A 22,093-nucleotide genomic window follows, 5' to 3' on the forward strand; every position below is an offset into this window, starting at 1 on the left:
TGGGGAAAGGCCATACAAGTGTGGTGACTATGGGAAGGGCTTCAGGAGGCGTTCCAACCTAATCAACCACAAAAGGATCCACACTGGGGAGAGGCCCTACAAGTGTTCTAAGTGTGGGAAGAGGTTTCCCACCAGGTCCATTCTCACTGAGCATTACCAGACACACAGGGAGGAGAGGCCCTACGAGTGTCCTCACTGTGGGAAGGGCTTCAGGAAGAACTTCCACCTCATCACCCACCAGCGCCTCCACACTGGGGAGAGGCCCTACGAGTGTGACGAGTGTGGGAAGAGCTTCTCCCGCAGCTCAACCTTGACCAAACACCAACGGACTCACTGGTAAAGGAAGCCCTGCAAGTGCCCCGAGTGTGGGAAGAATTTCGTGCACTGCTCCAACTCCATACCCCACTGCAGGACCCACGCTGGGCAGAGCCATGGTGACACACATGCACTGCAATCCATGTTGGGAAGACACCTGCCTGGTTATCCTTTTGTTTTGGCCTTCGTTTCTCTCTCTTATCCATTTCTCTGTGCTCCAAAAGTCAAGAGGGTTCGATCTGTCGTCTCAAAACCTCCCAAATCCAAGTAAAAAGACCTCAATTTTGACTTTAAGGGGATCAGTCCAACTTCAAAGTTCTTTGTTCTCTCCTCAAAACAACTCAATCCCACACAAAACTTACTGGATACCTGAGCTCCCAGGGTGAGAAGGTGTTGGAAGGATATTGGGAGAAGTGGCATCCAAATTTGGAGCGATGGGATCAGGTTTGTGTGGGGCTGGCTGGAGAGGACGGATTTGATAGTAAATAAAACTTGGACAATTCCTGATTTCTTTCCCATACTCTTTCATTCGGTTCCATGTCTGTTTTCAGTGGCACCTTCTCAGCTGATTGTGTTTGTGTCCTACTTTCTCTGCCTGCCTCTCTGCCTGCTCTCTTTCTCCCTCAGGGTCTCCCTTGACCCAGGGCAGCTCCCACCAAAGACCCTGCCCTGATTCAATTCCCAGTGCAGGAGCTGCAACGGCCATGGGTGAAGTTTTGAAGGCTGGCAGTGAAATGTCCCTGTAAGATCTTTCTGCACTTGTCTTTTGGCCCCTTCTGAAGAGCTTTGCCTTCAAGGGCAGGAACATCTTTTTCTGGTTGGGAACTGGAATTCCAGAGCCTGGCAGTGTGAGCCCTGCAGGACCATGCAGACTGGGATCATGGGGGCTGGGATGACATGGACTGGGATCCTCCAGACCGGGACTGCACAGACTGGGACCAGATGGATCAGGGCCATGCAGAGTGGGATTGTATAAACTGGGATCATATGGATTGGGATTGTACAAACTGGGACCATATGGACCGGGATGGCTGCTCCAGAACAATGCGAACCGAGGCAATCCCGCCCCACCCAGGGGTCCCTCCCAGTCCCGCATGGGAGCACAGCCAGAAGTCCCCAGAGTTAATGTGGAGGTCCCAGAGTGCTCACAGTGTGATCCTGGTGCTGATCCCTGTCCTGGTGCCAGTGTCAGCCTCACTCTCATTCTCAGAGCACTCCTGGTGTCAGCCTCCGTTTCGGTTCTGATCCCAGTGTCAATCTCAGTCTTGGAGCAGTCCCCGAGTGCTCAATGTGCTCGTTCCGGTCCTGGTGTCGGTCTCGATCCCAGAGTGGTGCTGGTCTCAGTCCCAGTGGGTCTTACAGTCGCGCCAGTCTCGGTGTTGGTTCTGGTGCCGCTCAGTCTCAGTCCCGGAGTTCTCCCATTGCTGGCTCTAGTGTCTGTCTTGGTGTTGGTCTTGGTCTCAGTTCCAGTTCTGGGACCGGTTTGGGCTCGGTCTCAGTCCCAGTGCCAGTGGCGGTCTTGTAGATGTGCCGGTTTCAGTTCTGGTGTCAGTTCTGTTCCCAGTCTTGGTCTTGGTTCCAGTCCTGGGCCGTTTTATCAGCAGATGACGTTAGAGAGAGAGACAGAGACTATGGGCTCATGATCAGAATCCAAAATTTATTGTGAGCTACGTTTGCTTATGCAGCATTTTTAGGAAGTCTGTAATTTTTTACTACATTCATTGGGTTAAACATCACCCAGATAAATATTACATTTCTCCTTATTTAATTCAATCTTCCTTCCCGTTGCTAGTCTCGATCCAATCTTCTTGAAATCGTCAAAACTCTGTTTGTTCTTGCCAAGGCGTCCTGGTTATGAAACTGCAAATGCCAATTAAATCCACAGCACTCTCTGTCTCAGCTTCCACAGTGCTGGTCTCAGTCTAGGTCCGATAGTGGTGCCAGTCTCGGTGTCGGTACCGGTTCTATTTTCAGTCTTGGATTCAAAGTCGGTCTGGTCTCGGTTTAAGAGCAGTCCCAGATCCAGCGCTGGTACAGGTGCTAGTGTTTGTCTCAGAGTGCTCCCAGTGCCAATCTCAATGTTGGTGCCGGAGTGGTGCCAGTTTGGGTTTTTGTACCTGTGCCAGTCTTGGTGCTGGTTCCGGTGCCACTCTCAGTCTCAGTCCCGGATTTCTCCCGGTGCTGGTTCTGGTCCCAGGACAGTCCTGGAGCTCTCCTGGTGCCCGTACCAGTGTCGGTACTGGTCTCAGTCTTGGTCCCAGTGCCAATTCTGAGACTGGTTTCAGTCTTAGTCTCTGTCCCAGACGCAGTTCCAGTGCTGGAGCAGTGTTGGTCTCAATTCTGGCGTTGGTTCTGTTCCCCGTTTTGGTCTCTGTAGTGAATGGGCCAGGAGACCAGCTCCTTTTTCAAGTCCTTTATTGAAAATCAGCTCTGGGTGAGGCCCGAGGGGTTGCGCACAGCGCTGCTGCTTGGGAGAAGAGGTTCAGTTCCCTGCGGCGCCTCACCACGGTACGGCGTACGGTGGGCTCAGAAGAAACTCCGTCTGATCTTGATCCTGTTTCCATCTCTGTTGCTGTTTCCATTGCTGGCTTTGTCCTCTTCATCTTCATCTCCATCTTCGTCTTCATCTTTGCTTCCATCTTCATCATCAACTCCATCCCTGTCTCCATCTCCATCATCTCCATCACCATATCCATCATCTCTGTCTGCATCCCCACCATCTCCAACCATCTCTCTTGCCGAATGCATCATCTCCATAATCTCCATCACTTTTGCCATCTTCATTTCCATCTCATCTCCAACCCTCCCATCTCCATCATCTCCAACCCATCTCCATCACCTCCATCACTGTCTCCATCCTCTCCAACCATCTCTATCTGTATTTCCATCTCATCTCTGTCATCTCTATCACCTCCAGACTCCGACCACCGAGGGAGGACCCTCTGAGCCACCCCCAGGCACCACCGGCGCCATCACCGCAGCCACCCCTGCTGAGCTCCCGGTGGCCCCCAAGGCCGAGGAGCCCGGTGAGGTCCGGTCAGTGCTGCTGGAGTGGTGCCGGGAGTGCCGGTTGGAGCGCCAGGAGTCCAGCGAGCCAGAGCTGCTGCGGCATGATGGGAAGGGCGGCGGGTCAGTGAGGGGACTCTGGGGTCACCACGGGGATCCTGTGGGGACAATGGGGAGGGGCCTGTGCTGAGGTGACCCCACCATGGTCCCCAAATGTTGCCCAGCAGCAAAGCCACCCTGGCCGATATCGTGGAGCAGCTACAGGAGAAGGAGGTCGGTGGGCCCGTGCAAGCTTTGGTGAGTCCTTGGTGAACCCTTGGTGATCCTTTGGTGGCTCCGTAGATTCCTGCTTGTGTCCCTTTGGATTCCACTCAGTGTCCCCTGAAATGTCCCCCTGGATGTCCCCTTCAAGTCCCACTGGAGATCCCCTCCATGTCCCCTCTGTGTCCCTTCCATGGTCCACTGGACATCTGTCAGTGTCCCCTCAATGTCCCCCTGGATGTCCCACTGGAGATCCTCTCAATGTCCCACTGGAGATACCCTCCATGTCCCCCTGGATGTCCCCTCTATGTCTGATGAGACAGCCCTCAATGTCCCGTCCATGTCCCCTCCATGTGCCCCTGGATGTCCACTCATTGTCCTCTTCATGTCCCACTGGAGATCCTCTGTGTCCCCTCAGGGTCCCCTCATTGGCCCCTCCATGTCCCACCAGACATCCCTCGGTGTGCCCCCTTAGTGTCTCCTCCTTGTCCCTCTGAAGATCCTCAATGTCCCCTCCATTTTCCACTAGACATTCCTCATTGCCCCCTCATTGTCCCTGCCATGTCCTCCTGGATGTCCCCTCATTTTCCTCTCCATGTCCCACTGGAGATCCTCTGTGTCCCCTCAGGGTCCCCTCATTGGGCCCTCCATGTTCCACTGGATGTCTCATTGTCCCCTCCTGTCCCCTCACAGTCCCACTGGAGATCCCTCCATGACTCCATGGAGATCCTTCAGTGTCCCCTCCATGTCCCACTGGACATCCCTCACTGTCCTACTAGAGATCCTCTCTGTAGCCTCCTGGAGATCCCTCATTGTCCCCTCAATGTCCCCCTAAATGTCCCTCAGTGTCCTTCCACGTCCCACCAGATATCCCTCAATGTCCCCTTCATGTCCCTCTGGATGTCCCCTCCGTGTCCCACTGGACACCCCTCACTGTCCCCTCTGTGTCCACTGGATGTCCCCTCAGTGTCCATTCAGTGTCCCACTGGACACCCCTCCATGTCCCCTTAAATGTCCTCTCAGTGTCCCCTCCACATCCCACTAGACACCCCTCTGTGTCCCCTCCATGTCCCCCTCATAGTCCCCTCCATGTCTCACCAGCCACCCCTTACCGTCCCCTCCCATCCCCAGCCCTGTGACCACGACTCCCCCGCCCGTCTCCCTGCTGGCCCCGAGGCTCTGCCAGAGAGGACCCCGAAGCAGGACCGTCCGCAGGCACAGGACCAGCTGAAGTTGCAGAGCCAGCCGCGCCCCAAGGACTTGGCGCAGGGTCCGGGGTAGCCGCGGTGCTCGTGGTGGGCGCCGGCACAGGGCAGCGCGCCGCCGCCGCCGCCGCCCCCCGCACACCGTGACTCACAAGCGGATCCTGCTGCGCAAGCACGAGCTCGACAGCACCAGCATGAAGGCATCCAACAGGTCTGGGGATTCTCCAGGGGTTTGGGTTCATGGGGGATCCATTGTAATTTGGTGGGGGTCATCAAGGGTTGTGGTTTATTGATGGAAGGAGTTCTACAAGGGTTGGGGTTCATCAAGGGTTGGGGTTCATCAATGGAAGGGGCTCACCAGGAGTTCGGGGATCACCAATCATCCATCAGAATTTGGGGGGCCATCAAGGGTTGGGGGTTCATCAAGTGTTGGGGTTTATTGATAGAAGGAGTTCTACAAGGGTTGGGGTTCATTAAGGGTTGGGGGTTCTCCAAGGGTTGGATTTCTCCAGAAGTTGTCATTCATTAAGGGTTGGGGTTCTTCAAGGGTTGGGGTTCACCAAGTATTGGGCTTCACCAACAGTTGGGGGACATCACTGGAAGGGGTTCTCCAGGGGTTGGAGTTTCTTGATGATCCACTGGAATTTGGGGGTTCACCAAGAGCTGGATGTTCATCAAGAGTTGTGTGTTCATCAATGTTCCACCAAAATTTGGAGGTTCATCAAGGGCTAGGGGTTCACCAAAAGTTGCAGGTCCATCAATGGAAGGCATTCACCAAGGACTGAGGTTCACCAATAGTTGGGGTTCACCAAGAGTTGATGGTTCACCAAGAGTTGGAGGTTCTCCAAGGGTTGGGATTCATCAACGATCCACCAGAATTTAGGAGTTCACCAAGAGTTGAAGGTTCTCCAAGAGTTGGGGATCCATCAATGATGGAGTTCACCAAGAGCTGAGGTTCACCAAGACTTTATGGTTCTCTAAGGGTTGGAGTGCATCAAGGGAAGGGGTTCACCAAGAGTTGGAGGTCCATCAGTGATGGGGTTCATCAAGGGCTAGGAGTTCACCAAAAGTTGGGGGTCCATCAATGGAGGGCATTCACCAAGGATTGGGGATTCTCCAAGAGTTGGGGTTCATCAATAGTTGAGAGTTCACCAAGAGTTGGGGTTCATCAAGAGTTGAGGGTTCTCCAAGGGCTGAGGTTCACCAAGACTTGAAGGTGCATCAAGAGTTGCAGGTCCATCAGTGATGGGGTTCACCAAGAGCTGAGGATTCACCAAGAGTTTAGGGCCCATCAATACAAGGGTTCCATCAGAATTTAGGGGTTCACCAAGAGAAGGTTCTCCAAGGGTTGGGATTTATCAATGATCCACCAGAATTTGGGGGTTCACCAAGAGTTGGGGTTCACCAAGAGTTGGGGGTTCACCAAGGGTTGGGAAGTCTACAAGAACTGGGAGTTCTCCAAGGGTTGAGGGTCCATCAATGGAAGGGATCCACCAGAATTCAAATTTTGATCAACCAACAAAAGCCATTGACCAAAATCCGTGATCCACCAACGCTACGAACATTCCAATCCTAAAAAAAATTTTTTGGGGGTTCCACTCAACCTCGCGAGCAGGTCCTGGATGAACCTCTACTGCGTGCTGGCCAAGGGCAACCTGGGCTTCTACAAGGACGCCAAGGGCCCGGCAGCCTGCACCACGCACACCGGCGAGCCGCTGCTCAGCCTGCACCGTGCCGCCAGCAACATGGCCAGCGACTGCATGAAGAAGAAAAACGTCTTCAAGCTTAAGTGAGCACCGGGCTGTGGCGGTTTTTGGGGGGCTGGTGTCGTTTTTGGGGGTGTGATGTCATTCTTTTGGGGGTGATGTCATTTGGGGGCTGTGATGTCACTTTTGGGATCTCCTGTTGATTCAGATGACTTCTGTTGACATTTTTGGGTCTCTGATGCCATTTTTGGCATGTCTGTCATTTTTGGGGCCTCGTGTTCATTTTGGGGTCTCTGATGTCATTTTGGGGTATTTGATGTAATTTTTTGGGTGTCTGGTGTCACTTTTGGGGTTTCTGTCGCCATTTTTGGCATCTGCTGTTGATTTGGATCAGTTCTGATGTCACTTTTGGGTTCTCTGATGTAATTTTTGGAGTCTCCTGTTGATTTTAGTGGGTTCTGATGTCACTTTTGGGGTGTCTGATGTCATTTTTGCGGTCTTGTGCTGATTTTGGGGTGTCTGATTCCACTTTGGGGGTCTCTGATGCCATTTTTGGGTCTCTGATGTAATTTTTGGGGTCTCGTTGATTTTCATGTTTTTGATGTCACTTTTGTGTCTCTGATGTCATTTTGGGGTGTCAGATGCCACTTTTGGAGTTTCTGATGGTATTTTTTGGGATCTCGTGTTGATTTTGGGCTCTCTGATGCCATTTTTGGGGTCTCTGGTGCCACTTTCAGGGTCTCCTATTGCCTTTGGTGGGTCTGATGTCCCCAAGTCCAGGTGGCCTCGGTGACACCGTCCCTGTCTTGCAGGACCAGCAACGGGAGCGAGTTCCTGCTGCAGGCCAAGGACGAGGTTCAGATTTGGGGGGTCCTGGTTGGGTTTTGGGGGGACTGATGGTGGCTTTGGGGGGTTTCATGGTGATTTTGGGGGTCTCATGGGGGTCTTATTGTGATTTTGCAGTGGTTTAGAGATGCCTCATGGTTATTTTGGGGAGTCTCGTGGGGATTTTAGGGTGTCTGATAGTTATTTTGGGAGTCTTATGCTGGTTGTGGGGGGTTTCATGGTGATTTTTGGGGTCTTTGTAGGGTTTTGCATGGTCACAGGATGATTTTGGGAGGTCTCATGGGTGTTTCAGGTGTCTTTGTAGTGTTTTGGGGGTCTCATGGTGATTTTGGGGGTCTCATGGAGGTTTTGATGGTTCTCAGGGTGTTTTTGGGATGTCTGACCACATTTTCCATCACTCAAACCCCATTTTCTGTCTCTCTAACCCCATTTTTGGGGTGCCTCACCCCATTTTCCATGTCCCTGACCCCATTTTCGGGGTGTCTCACCCCGTTTTTCGGTTTTCAGGAGGACATGCAGGGCTGGCTACGGGCTCTGGCCGCCAGCGTCCGGGAACACGCCGAGCTGGCCCGGTGGCAGCAGGGCCTCCTCACCACCTCCTCCACCGACCAGCCCCGACGGAAGTGACCCCCCCAAAACCCCAAATTTGGGGTCCCAAGCTCCCCCTCAAAACCCCGATTGTGGGGTGCCGGTCCTTCCCAAACCCCGGATTTGGGGTCCCAGCCTCCCAGTTTTGGTGTCCTGAGCTCAGGGTTTGGAGTCCTGAGCCCTGGGTTGGGGTCCTGGTCCTTTCCAAAACCCAATTTTGGGGTCCCAAACCTCAAATTTGGGGTCCTGCCCCCTCCCAAAATCCCACCTGTGGGGTCCCAGTCCTTACTAAATCCTGATTCTGTGGTCCTGAGTTCTGGGTTTGGGGTCCTGATTCCCGGATTCGGTGTCCTGGTCCTTCCCAAATCCCAGTTTTGGGGTCCTGAACTCTAAATTTGGGGTCCTGGTCCTTCCCAAAACCCCAATTGTAGTGTGCTGGCCCCCTCTAATCTCCAGTTTTGGGGTCCCGGCCCTTCCCAAACACTGGATTTGGGGGTCCCAAGCCCTGGTTTTGGGGTTCTGTGCCCTCTAAAACCTCAATTTTGGGGTTCAGCCCCCTTCCCCCAAACCCCAAATTTGGGGTTCTGGCCCCCCTGAGCCCAAATTTTGGGGTCCCAGTCCCCCCTTTTCCCCAGCACAAGCCATAGAGATCCAGGGGGGCCCCAGCGCCGCCATTGTACAAATGTAATAAAGCACCTGCTGCACCCCAAAACCGGCCTGGGGCATTTGGGGCTGTCCTGAGGGGAATTTGGGGAGTCCTGGGAGGGGTCTGAGGAGTCCTGAGGGGAATTCGGGGTGTCCTGGATGGTTTGGGGATGTCCTGGGGGGGATTTAGGATCGACTGGGGGAGATCTGAGAGTGATTTGGGGAGGTTAGAATCGACTGGTGGGGGTTAGGATGGGATGGGGAGGTTTAGGATCGACTGGGGACAATTAGGATCGACTGGGGGTGTTAGGAGAAACTGGGGCGATTAGGGACCCGCTGAGGCGTGGTTTAAATGTAACTGGGAAAGGTTTAGAACAAACTGGCCCGCCCAGCCCATCCCAGTCCCTCCCAGTGCATCCCAGTTCCGCAACAAGGGCCGGGCCAAACGCGCCGGACCTGGAGCGATCCCGGTCCCGATCCCGGTCCCAGTCCCTGTATCGGTGCTGGTCTCAGTCCCAGTCCCAGACCCGGTTCTGGGCCTGCCTTTGGTCTCGGTCTCGGTCCCGGTTCTGATGCAGCTCTCGGTTCCGGTCCCCGGGGATTGTCGGCACCTTTGGCTGATTTTAGGTCGAATGTGGTGGGTTTAGGGGGAATTTTAGACCCCTTGCAGTGATTTCAAAAGACTTAGGCGGCATTTCAGGCTCATCTGGGTGATTTTAGGCCAAACTGGGTCAATTTACAACCGATCAGCGCTTTTGGCCCCGCCCCTTTCCCCACACAGTTCTCGCCCTTCCCTTGACCCCGCCCCTTTCCCTTCACAGTTCCCGCCCTTCCCCTGACCCCGCCCCTTTCCCCTTACGGTTCTCACCCTTCCCTTGACCCCGCCCCTTTCCCCTCACAGTTCCCGCCCTTCCCTTGACCCATCCCCTCCCAGTTCGGGGTTCGGAACGGGGCCGGAGGAGGAGGGAGAGAGGAAGAGGCTTCAGCGGCAGCAGAAGCAGGAGGGGACGAGGAAGGATTCGAGCGCCAACCTGGAGCTGCCTGAACTCGCAGCGCCCCCGGGACCATCGCCCCCCATCCCGCAGGTGCCTGGGGAGGTGGAACTTGCCCCACATATCCCGGGGGGGTTCCCTGGATGTGGGGATTTTTGGGGGGGATGTTTGGATGTTGCCGGGCTCCAGAGGCGCAGATGGCCCTCGGGGGGACATCGGGGGGTCCCCGGGAGGTGTTTTTGGGGGTCCCGGTGGGTGCGGGCAGAGCCCCGTTGGGGGGCGGGGGGATGCGGGTCCCCCCGCGGTGGGGGTTGGGCTTCCCGGGCCGGGCCCTGCGAGCTCTGCGGGGCCACGTGGGGAGCGTGCGGGAGCGGCGGGATGACAGCGGTTTTGGGGAGCCCCGGGAGAGGCGCGGCTTCCCTGAGCGGGAGCGCAGACACAGGAGAGCCCCAGAAGGGCAAAGCGGGGAGCCCGAGAGGGGGGGACCCCTGGCATTGCCGGGACCCCGGCATGGCCGGGAAAGGGCTTCGGGGCTCCCGGTGCCGCCAGTGGCTGCTCCCAGCATGAGCCCAGTTGCTTCCCAGCTTGTGTTTCCAGTTTCCTCGGCACTCCCAGCATGATCCCGGTCACTCTCGGCCATTCCCTGTTATGATGGAATTTGCCCCAGCACGGTCCCAGTTGCTCCCAGTTCCTCCCAAGGTCACCGAAACTGATAGAAAAAAAAAAAAAAACCTCCCACAAGAATTTAAAATTTAGAGAGTCAAAGCGTTACTTTATTATCTGGGCAGGATGTTGTGGCCAGGATGTAGCACAGAAATCTTCTCATCCGCACTTAACCCGTGTGTGCAGAGAGAATCATTCCATGAGACTCCGTTTTTAGTATATTTTTCAGTTCTTTTATACAGTCATAGAAATTAATTGGGTCAGTGTTCTTTGGTCTCAAGTTGCAAACACTCAATTCCTAATATTTGGTCTCCTTTTGGATCCGGATTTCTCCCCTTCTGATGTTAATTAGATCTTCATTCCCTGATTTTTTCAGTCTTTTCAGAAGAGTTGTTTGCAATTTTGTTAGAGGCAGAGTCTGATGTAGCTGTTCCTCTGGGGCCACTAATGTTCTGTTAATGGCTGCTGATGGCCCTTGAGCATTCCAGCTGCTCCCCTTGCCTTGATGTGTTGAATTTATCTGACCCCATCTGGTGCAGCAATGCCCTGCAAAGAAAATTAAAAGTCTCTTAGGGCAAGGGCAACCAAAACCGCTTGGTTAAAATTACAGAACTTTTTTTAAGCATATACGTTTTCCAGCACCACTTTGGTCCAGTGTGTTCCCAGTTCTCCCAGCTGCCCCTAGCACAGTCCCAGTCACTCCCAGTTCTATCCCAGTGTTAGTCCAGTCTTTGCCAGCCGAGCCCCAGTCACTCACACATGCTCCCAATTTTCCCCCCAACACATTCTCAGTTGCACCCAGTTATGGCCCAGTCACAGCTCCTATGGTCTCAGACACTCCCAGTATATCCCAGGTGCCCTGAACAATCTCATAGTTATTTCCTGGCACTCCCAGTTACCTCAGAGTGGTTCACTTGCTCCCAGTTTTATCCCAGTTGCCCCTGGAATAGTCCCAGTGCCTCTCAGCATTGTTTTGGATAGGGAGGGGAATGATTGAAGAATGCAGAACTCCAAAGCTGATCCCAGTCACTCCCAGTCATGCTGTATTATGATGCAGCTTCTCCCCAGCACATCCCCGTTCCTGCCATTTTCATCCAGTGTGTTCCCAATCCCAGCCGCTCCCAGTATAGTCCCAGTATCTCCCAGTATGAGGCCATGGCCCCCAAGTGCTCCCAGTCAATGCCAGGATGACCCCAGTAGCCTCCAGTATAATCCCTGTGACTCCCTGTCTCTCCCAGTATATCCCAATCACCCCTGATTCCTGTCACCCTCAGTGTGATTCCAGTCTCACCCAGCATGGACCCAGTTGCTCTCCCTGTGATCCCAGGATGATCCCAGTTGCTGCCAGCATCATTCCAGTTGTTCCCAGTTACTTCCAGGATGATCCCTAGAATACCCCCAGTCTCTCTCAGTATTCTCCCAGTATCTCCCAGTTGCCCCAAGTGTAGTTCCAATCCCCCCAGTATGGTTACAGACACTCTCATTATATCCCAGTTTCTCCATTGAGGTTCCAGTTTTCTCAGAATGATCTCAGTGTTTCTTAATTACTCCCAGTTGTCTTCAGCCTGATCCCAGTTTCTGTCAGTGTCCCATACTTTCAGTTGCTCCTAGTATGGACCCTGTTATGGCCACAGTCTCCTGGCATTGTTCCAGTACCTTCCAGTTGATCCCAGTTGCTCCCAGTGCATCCACATTTTCCTCCCATCATGGGCCCAGTAGCTCCCAGTAACCCCCAGCTAGGTTCCATTCCCACCTTCTGTAATTCCAATGACTCCAAAAATAATCCCAGTAGGACCTGTAGTCACTCCCAGTATGGTTCCAGTCATCTCTAGCATGACCCCAGTCACTCCCAGATCCTCCCAATATTCTTCCAGTCATGCCCAGAGTGAATCTCAGTCAATCCCAGTATGGTTCCAGTTGTGACTAGCCCTTCTCCATCATTCCCAGTCTGATTGCAGTATGATCCCAGTCATTCTCAGATATTCCCAGTACTATTCTGGTCATTCCCAGTACGATCCCAGCCATTTCCAGCAGGATCCCAGTATGACTCTGACATGGGCACAGCTGCTCCCATTATCAACCAGTGTGGTTCCAGTTGCTCCCATTTCCCCTCACTGTGGTTTCAGTCTCTCCCTGTGTATCCCAGTTGCCACCAGCATGTTCCCAGTCCCTCCCAGTTGTCCTCAGCTGCTTCCAGACTGATCCCAGTTGCTCACAGCCTCTCCCATTCACCCTCAGTGCAGTCCCAGTTGCTGCCACTATGATCCAGTATGATCCCAGTATTTCTGAGCATGGTTCCAGTTGCTCCCAATTCCTCCCAGTGTAATCTCAGTTCCCCCAGTTTCCCCAGCACAGTCCCAGTCACTCCGTGGATGATCCCAGTCCCTCCCACCATGGTCCCAGTCTTGACCAGTTCCCCATAAAAAGGGTAGTAGCTCCCACTGACTCCCCAGTATCCTTCACAGTATCATTCCCAGGCACTACCAGTTACCTCAGCGGGGTTCACATGCCCCCAGTTTTATCCCAGTTGTCACTGGAATAGTCCCAGTGCATCTCTGCGTGATTTCTTTATATTTCTAGTGAAGGGGAATGTTTGGAGAATGCAGAACGCCAAAGCTCAGCAGAATGTGCCCCTTAGGGGGACATTGGGGGGGTCCTGGTGGCAGCTGCCAGCAGAGGCAGCCTGGAGGAGCAGACCCCTGTGTCCCCCAGGTCCCCAAAGTGGGGAGCCCAGAGAGGGGGGAGCGCCGCCATTGGCGGGACCCTCAACAGCCTGGAGAGGGACAGGCGGGACTCCTTGGATCCTCAGCACCCCAAAGCAGAGAATAAGGGGAGAAGGGGCCCCGGAACCCCAAAATCCCCCAGCATCCCTAAATGGGGAGAGGGAAGATGGGGGAGCTTTTTGGATTCCTGGGACTCCCAGCAGCCTGGGGAGGGCAGGCACCGAGTAGATGGGGGACCCCCAATAGAAGCGTGACCCCCAGCAGCGGGGACAGGGGGGAACCCCTGAACACCAAAAGGGAAGGACCGTTCCCAGGAACTCCTGGAAGGCATTTTCAGGGCTGAGTGTTGGTGTTTGGGAGGTTTGGATGGAGCCCAGATGCCGGGGGACTTCTAGAGATGGACTTGGGCAGGAGGAACCCCCAACACAATGCACTCATCCCTTGTTTTCCCCAAAACCAGGATTTCCCATTGCCAAGCCTTGGCCCGACGGAGGAGGAGGAGGCTGCGAGGAAGAGGAAGATGGCCCAGGAGCCCCAGGCAGGTGAGGAGGAAGTCAGTGCCCCTTTCCCCCTCTGTCCTGCTCCATCTCCCAGCCCAGCACAGCCCCGGTTGCAGGACATCCCGCTGCCAACACAGACCTGCCGGGGTCGCGCTGGGGGGATCTCCTTCCCCTTCATTCTGGCACGGAGGCAAATCCCATCCTGTCCTTGTCCTTCCTCGCCCAGACAAGGAGCTGAGCATGGAGAGCAGGGAGGACAAATCCCCGCGGCAGAACCTGGTGGAAGAGGCCGTTTGCAGCAGCTCCACGGCGCAGGAATCCTTCAGGGAGGAAAAGCCACAGAGATCCCGCACCAGGAGGGGCTGGAAACACACATCACAGGGATTTGAGGAGGAAAGACCCAGCCTGGGCCGGGCAGGGGCCGGAGATGGAGTCAGAGCTCGCACCTGCTTGTACATGAGCAGCTTCGTGATGGGGAGAAGCGCCACAAGTGCTCAGAGTGTGGGTTGAGCTTTAGATGGAGGTACCTCCTGATCCACCACAAGAGGATCCACAGTGGGGAGAGGCCCTACGAGTGTGGGGAATGTGGGAAGAGGTTTCAGACCAGCAGCAATCTCCTCAAGCACCAGCGCACGCACACAGACGAGAAGCCCTTCCACTGCCCTGGCTGCGGGAAGGGCTTTAGGCAAAACTCCACCCTCACCAGACACAGGTGCATCCACACCAGGGAAAAGCCCCACGAGTGTGAGGAGTGTAGGATGAGCTTCAGCCTCAGCTTCATCCTGATCAGGCAACAGAGAATCCACACTGAGGAGAGGCCCTACAGTTGTGAGGAGTGTGGGAAGGTCTTCATTGTGCGCACCCAATTGATCTGCCACCAGATTATCCACACTGGGGAAAGGCCACACAAGTCTGGGGACTGTGAGAATGGCTTCAGTCACCATTCCAGCCTAGTCCTTCATCAAAGGATCCACACTTGGGAGAGGCCCTACGAGTGTTCTAAGTGTGGGAAGAGGTTTCTCACCAGCTCCAATCTCATCGAGCACTACCAGACACACACAGAGGTGAGGCCGTATGAGTGTCCTCACTGTGGGAAGGGCTTCAGGAAAAACTCCAACCTCATCCGCCACCAGAGCATCCACAGCAGGGAGAGGCCCTATGAGTGTGAGGAGTGTGGGAAGAGGTTTCAGACCAGAGACCCCCCCAAGTTTCCCCTATGTCCCCCAGGCCCCACGTCAGGTACCCCATTTCCCCCCAAGCTTCCCCAGACCCCTCAGTTCCCCTCAGAGACCCCCAAAGCACCTCATTTCCCCCCGGCCCCACCTCGGACCCCTCAATTCCCCACAGAGCCCCGCACATCCATTCCAGACCCACCTCAGACCTCTCAATTTCCCTTAGATTCCTCAATTTCCCCCAGAACACCCCAAATTTCCCCAAATCCATTCCAGACCCACCTCAGACTCCTCAATTCCCCTCAGATTCCCCCCCTAAATCCCCCCATTTCCCCCCAAAGCCTCCCCAAAATCACCTCAGACTCCTCAAGTCCTCTCAGAGTCCCCCAAATTCCTCCATGTCGCCCCAGCTCCACCTCAGATTTCCAATTTCCCACCAAAGCCCTCCCACCCCACCCAAAAGCACCCCAGACCCCTCAATTCCCCACAGACCTCCCCCGCCTCAAACCCCCCCATTTCCCCCATGACCCACCTCAGACGCCTCAATTCCCCTCAATTCCGCTCAAACTTTCCCAAGTCCATTCCAGACCCACTTCATACCCCTCAATTCCCCTCAGACCCCTCAATTCCCTTCAGATTCTCCTCCATTTTCCCCCATTTCCCCCCAGCCCTACCTCAGCTCGCTCCACAGCCGCTCTCCCCTCACGCACTTCTCTCTAGCGCGCGGGCCCCTCTCAGCCAATAGCGGCGCGCCTCTCCCCGAACCAACCAATCAGAGCACGGCTCCCCTCAGCAACACCCGCCTCCCGCGCACTGCAGCCAATGAGAAGCCAGGCGGGAGTGGCGCCCTCTGCCCCGGGGCCGGACATGGAGAGGGCGGCCCCTCCCCCCGGCCCCTCCCCGGGCTCGGGCGGGCGCTGAGGGAGGCGCTGCAGAGAGCGGGGCAGGCGCCGGGAGAGGACGAAGGGCTGCGGGAGCTGCTGAGACGGCGCAGGGACAGGTGCGGGAGGGGCGGGAGCGGGGGAGGGGCGTTGGTGGGGGGCGTCTGGGAGGGCTCTGGGGGTGTCTTGAGGAGGGTCTGGGGGAGTTCTCAGAGGGTTTGGGGGGAGTTTGGGGGAGGGACCTTGGGAGGGCTCTGGAAGGTCTTGGGGAGGGGTCTGGGGGTCTCAGACGGGTCCTGGGGGAGGTTTTGGGAGGGTCCTGAGAGGATCTTGCTGAGGTCTGGGGGGTTTGTGGGGGGATACTGGGGGCTCTGGGGCGTCCTTGGAGGGTTTTGGGAGCCTCGGGGGACCTGGGGAGGCTCTGGAGGGTCCCGGGTTGGGATTGGGGATGGGTCTGGGGGGTTTTGGAAAGAGGTCTGGGGGGGATCCTTGGGGGGTTTTGGAAGGGGTCTGGGGGTCCAAAGAGGGGTCGGGGGCAGTTTGGAGGCATCTGGGAGGGGCCTGGGGGTGTCTGGGGGTTCTGAGAGGGGTCTTGGAGGTGGTTTTTGGAGGAATCTGGGGGGCCTTTTTCGGAGGAGTCTGGGAGAGATTGTCGGGGGGCTTTGGGGAGAGGTCTTGGGGGAGTCTGGATGGGCATTTTCGGGAGGGCTTTGGTAGGGTCTGGGGGTCCTATAAGGGTCAGGGGTGTCGTGGGTGGGATCATGGGGGGGGTTGGGAGGGGTCTAGGGTAGTCAGTGGGTCCTGAGAGGGGTCGTGGGGGCATTTTCGGGAGGGCTCGTGGTGGGTCCTGGGCTGGGTTTTGGAAGGGGGCTGGGGGGGTCATTGGAAGGTTTTGGGAGGGGTTGGGGGGGTTCTGGAGGGACTTTGAGGAGGAGTCTTGGAGTCTTGGGTGGGTCCTGGGAGGGGCCAGGGAAGGTCTGGGGAGGGGTCATGGTGAAGCACAGAAAAATACTCTAAAACCCACAAAAAGAAGTTCTAAGAGTAGGTGTGTATTTATTCAGCGCTGCGGTGCATGGGGGACAGCTCCTCCAAAAACACGCACAGCTGTGGCCACCTGCGCCTCTCCTTTTATTCTCTACAAACCAGGAATACACAATTCGCCTCATACAAATCCATCCCCTCCTCACTCCATATGGAAATTAGTTTCATGCCTCTTTGCACATTGTTCCTTTTTGGTTGCTCTGCTGTTTGTTTGGGGGTCTTTGGGATGACCCCTGGGTCTCACAGGCTTTCTGCCAGCTCTTCCCTGCCATATTTCGGCACCCAAAATTCTCCTCTCAAATTCCCACATTTGGAACCAAAATTCCCAAATATTCCCTACGGACATCCCAAAAATTTCCTCTAGAGAACCTAAACTTCCCATGTTTGGACCCTTGTTTCTGTATACAGGCCCCAAAAACTCCCTCTGGGATCTTCCAAAATTCCATTTGAGGACACACACATTGCAAAAATTCTCAATAGAGGCCTAAAAATTCCCATGTGGAGACCCCATAATTCTCAAAATTCTCAATATAGGCCCAAAAGTTCCCTACAAACCCCACAAAATTCCCTTTATTGCCCCACAATTCCCTTATGAGAACCCCAAAATTCCCAAGAGAATTCCAAATTCCCTTTAAGGACACCAAAATTTTCAGCAGAAGCCCCAGAATTCCGTGGGGACCCGAAGAATTCCCTGTACAGACCTCAAAATACCCAGAAATTCCCTTTAAGAAATTCAAAATTCCCATATAGAGACCCTGAGACCCCCATGGACCCTCTATAGGATCTGCCAGGCCCCTGTGGATCCCCTATAGACCTCCCAGAGCGCCTTTAGGGAACCCCACAGAGCCCCCACTATGGACAACCCCAAATCCTCTATAGAGACCCTCAGACCCCCTAATCCCCTATAGAAATGCCAATCCCGTTTAAGGACCCTCCCCCAAATCCCCTATAGGTAAGCCCAAATCCTCTACAGAGAAACTGAGCACCCCCCAGTCCCCTACAGATCCCCAACAGACCACACAGACTCCCTTTATTGACCCCACAGAGCCCCCAAATCGCGTTTGCAGACCCCCAGAAACCCCCCATGGCATTAAAGCCCTGCCAGTCCCCTACAGATCCCCTACAGATCCCCTATAGATCCCCTACACATCCCCAATAGATTCCCTATAGACCCCCTCCAGTCCCACTGCAGATCTCGGAACCGCTGGAGCTGGACGGAGGGACCAGGATCAAAGATGGTGGCGCACAGGAGGCACTAACGGGTGTTCTGAGCATGCTCGGAGAGAACCAGCCAGGAGATGGGCGGGGCTTAAAGGGGAATGGTGTGGGGTGAACACAAGGGCTCGGTCTGATGGAAGGGGGGGGGAATAATGATTGACAGGGGCTGTGAAGAGAAAAGGGCGGGGCTAATAAATGGGCAGAAACCGAGGGGAAAGGGGCAGGATCATAAAAGGGCGGGAACTGTGAGGGGAAAGGGGCGGGGCCAAAAGGCCGCATGGTCCTAAAGGGGCCTGGTTTAGCCTAAAATCACATATAAGAGGCACAAATTCAGCCTAATTCCAGCAGGAATTGGCCTAAAATCAGCCAAAGGGGCCTAAAATCCAGCCTAAAACACCTCAGCTTGGTATAAATTCACATAAATCGGCCTAAAACATTTGGGACCGAGACCAAGACCGGCACCCAAACCAGCAACAGCACCATTTCTGAGGCTGAAATCAGAATGGAGACCAAGACTGGGAACAGAACCAACATCAGAACTGAGACCAGCAACCGCTCCAGAACTGGAACAATGACTGGGACTGAGACCAACACCAATACTGGGACCGGCACCAGGAGAGCTCCAGGGCTGCTCTGGGACTGGGACCAGCATCAGGAGAACTCCAGGACTGAGACTGACAGTGGCACCAGAACCAGCACCAAGACTGATACTGGCACCAGAACCGAGACTGGCACCAATGTGGGACCAGGCCTGAGACTGAGATTGGTGGGAGCATGCCGGGACCAACATCGACACCAGCACTGGGACTGGGACAGCTCTAAAACCGAGACCAAGACTGACATTGGTCCAAGACTGAAAACAGAACCAGCACCCACACCGAGACTGGCGCCACTATCGGACCTAGACTGAGACCAGCACTGTGGAAGCTGAGACAGAGAGTGCTGTGGATTTAATTGGCATTTGCAGTTTGATAACCAGGACGCATTGGAAGCACAAACAGAGATTTGACGATTACAAGAAGATTGGATCGAGACTGGAAACAGGAAAGAAGATTGAACTAAATGAGGAGAAATGTAAAGGTTGCCAAGGAGTGACTATGAGATTGTTCAGCGCAACTGGAATAAACTGGGAATGTCTGAGACCATACTGGGACGTCACTGGGAGAGACTGGGATTGTGCTGGGGGGAAAACTGGGACCATGCTGGGGCAACTGGGGGCAAGTGTGAGTGACTGGGGCCCTGCTGGCAGAGATTGGACCCACACTGGGATAGTACTGAGAGTGACTGGGACTGTGCTAGGGGCAGCTGGGAAAACTGGGAACACACTGGCCCAAAGTGGTGTTGGAAAACGTATCTGTTAAAAAAATGTCTATAATTTTAATCAAAGGTGTTTGTTTGCCTTTGCCCCAAAAAACATTCAATTTTCTTTGCAGGGCATTGCTGCGCCAGGTGGGGTCGGATGAACCCAACACATCAACACACTGGCAGCAGCTGGAATTCTCAAGGACCATCAGCGGCCATTAACAGAACATCAGTGGCCACCCAGGAACATCCACCCCAGACTCTGCCTCTGGCAAATTGCAGACACCTCCTCTGAAAAGACTGATAAAATCAGGGAATGACGATCTAATTAACATCAGAAGGGGGGAAACCCAGATCCAAAAGGAGAACATATATTAGGAACTGAATATTTGCAACTTGAGACCAATGAACACTGACCCAATTCATTTCTATGACTGTATAAAAGAACTGAAAAATTTCCTAAAAACGGAGTGTCATGGAATAATTCTGTCTACACACACGGGTAATGTGTGGATGAGAAGATTTCTTTAGTAAATTCTGGGCATAATATCCTACCCAGATAATAAATAATGCCTTGACATTCTAAATTTATATTGTTTTGGACGTGTTTTTTTTTTTTTTCCCTCAGTTTCGGTGACAGTGGGAGGAACTCGGAGCAACTGCGACCATGCTGGTGGCAAATTCCATCATATCAGGGAATGTCCGGGAGTGACCGGGTTCATGCTGGGAGTGCCGAGGAAACTGGAAGCACACGCGGGGAGCAACTGGGCTCATGCTGGGAGCAGCCACTGGCGGCACCGGGAGCCCCGAAGCCCTTTCCCGGCCATGCCGCCCCTCCAGCCCCAGCACCCCCCGCCGGGGTCCCGGCAATGCCAGGGGTCCCCCCCTCTCGGGCTCCCCGCTTTGCCCTTCTGGGGCTCTCCTGTGTCTGCGCTCCCGCTCAGGGAAGCCGCGCCTCTCCCGGGGCTCCCCAAAACCGCTGTCCCCCCGCCGATCCCGCCGCTCCCGCGCGCTCCCCACGTGGCCCCGGCAGAACTCGCAGGGCCCGGCCCGGGAAGCCCAACCCCCACCGCGGGGGGACACGCATCGCCCCCCGCCCCACAACAAGGCTCTGCCCGCACCCACCGGGACCCCCAAAAACACCTCCCGGGGACCCCCCGATGTCCTCCCGAGGGCCATCTGCGCCTCTGGAGTCCGGCAAGTTCCAAACATTCCCCCCAAATATCCACAAACCTAGGGAAACCCCCCCGGGATATTTGGGCCGGGCACCTGCGGGATGGGGGCCGATGGTCCCGGGGGCGCTGCGAGTTCAGGCAGCTCCGGACAGTGCTCGAATCGGTTCTTGTCCCCTCCTGCTTCTGCTGCCGCTTCGCCTCTTCCTCCCTTCCTCCTCCTCCTGCCCTGTTCCAACCCCGAACTGGCAGGGGATGGGTCAAGGGAAGGGCGGGAACTGGGAGTGGAAAGGGGCGGGGACAAAGATCATAAAAGGATTCGGTTTTGCCAAAAATCACCAATAAAAGGCACCAAATGCAGCCTGAATCCACCAGGTTTGGCCTAAAATCAGCCAGAGAGGCCTCAAATCCACACCAAGGGGTGTAAAATCATCCAAATGTGCCTAATATTGTCCAAAAGGGGCCTAAAATCCAGCTTAAAACCCATCAGCTTTGGCCTGAAATGGGCCAAACGGGTTTGAAATCTAACCAAAATGTCTCAAATTGCCAAAAGTGTTTGAAAACCCACACCAAGTTGCCTGTAGTCAACTTTAAATGTCCTAAATGTGTGTAAAATCCACCTTGAAAATGCCTGGTTTTGCAAAAACCACAAAAATGGGCCTTAAATCATTTTAGAACCACCTCGTTTTTCCTAAAATCACCCTAAAATGAGAGCCCTGGGTCTCATGGGCTTCATGACAGCTGCTCACTGCCATATTTTAGCCCCTGAAATTGTCACCCAGAAATTAGCACATTTGGACCCTGAATTCCCAAATATTCCCGAAGGAGATCCCAGGAATTTCCTGTAGAGATCTTTCCATGTTTGGACCCAAGTTTGCCTATAGAGACCACAAAAATTCCCTATGAGATCCTCCTAAATTCCGTTTGAGGTCCCCAAAATTTCAAAAATTCCCAATAGAAACCTAAGCCTTCCCATGTTTGTACACAAAATTTTAAAACAACTTCCTGGTGTAGACCCCATAATTCTCTCAGAGTGCCTTTAGGGAAAACCGAGTGCCCCCAAATCCCTTATTGAAATCCAAATCCCCTTTAAGGGACCCACAAAATCCCCTACAGACAAGCCCAAATCCGCTATAGAGACCCTCAGCCCCACCCAGTCCCCGACAGATCCCTGACAGATCCCCTACAGACTGCCCAGTGCCCCTCAAATCCCCTATAGACAACCCCAAATCCCCTATAAAAAACCCCAGAAACCCCCAGCGTGATAAAGCCCTTTCCAGGCTCCTATAGATCCCCTATGGACCTCCCAAACCCCCTTTAGGGACCCCACAAAGCTTCCAATGCCCTTTGCAGTCCCTCAGAAACGCCCCAGGGGTGTAAAGCCACGGCAGTCCCCTACAGATCCCCTACAGATCCCTTATAGATACAACAGTGATCTAAAATCATCCAAATTTGCCTAACAAAAAAGAGCCCTAAAATCCAGTCTAAAATCCCGCTTTGGCATAAAATCAGCCAAATGGACCTAAAATCTTTGGAACCAAGACCGAGACCAACACCAGAACCAGCACCAGCATCAGTACTGAGACCAACATCAGAAAGGAGACCGAGACCAGGACTGGGAATAGAATCGACACCAGAACTGAGACCAACACCACTCCAGAACTGGAACTAAGACTGGGACCAACAGAAAGACTGGGCCCTGAATTTCTGCTGGGACCAAGACTGAGACCAGCACCGACACTGGGACGGGCACCAGGAGACCTCCAGGACTGAGACTGAGAGCGGCACCGGCACCAGAACTGAGACTGGCACCGCTCCGTGACTGGCTCTGAGAGTGAGATTGGCACTGGGAGCACT

General features: G+C 54.4%; 1 pseudogene; it reads left to right on the plus strand.

The window, feature by feature from the left end:
• Positions 1 to 45: 45 nt before the first annotated feature.
• LOC130266409 (zinc finger protein 436-like) lies at positions 46 to 20,301 on the plus strand (annotated as a pseudogene).
• The last annotated feature ends 1,792 nt before the right edge of the window (positions 20,302 to 22,093 follow it).

Source organism: Oenanthe melanoleuca, unplaced genomic scaffold, assembly GCF_029582105.1.
Source record: "Oenanthe melanoleuca isolate GR-GAL-2019-014 unplaced genomic scaffold, OMel1.0 S036, whole genome shotgun sequence".
Classification (NCBI taxonomy): Eukaryota; Metazoa; Chordata; class Aves; order Passeriformes; family Muscicapidae; genus Oenanthe; species Oenanthe melanoleuca.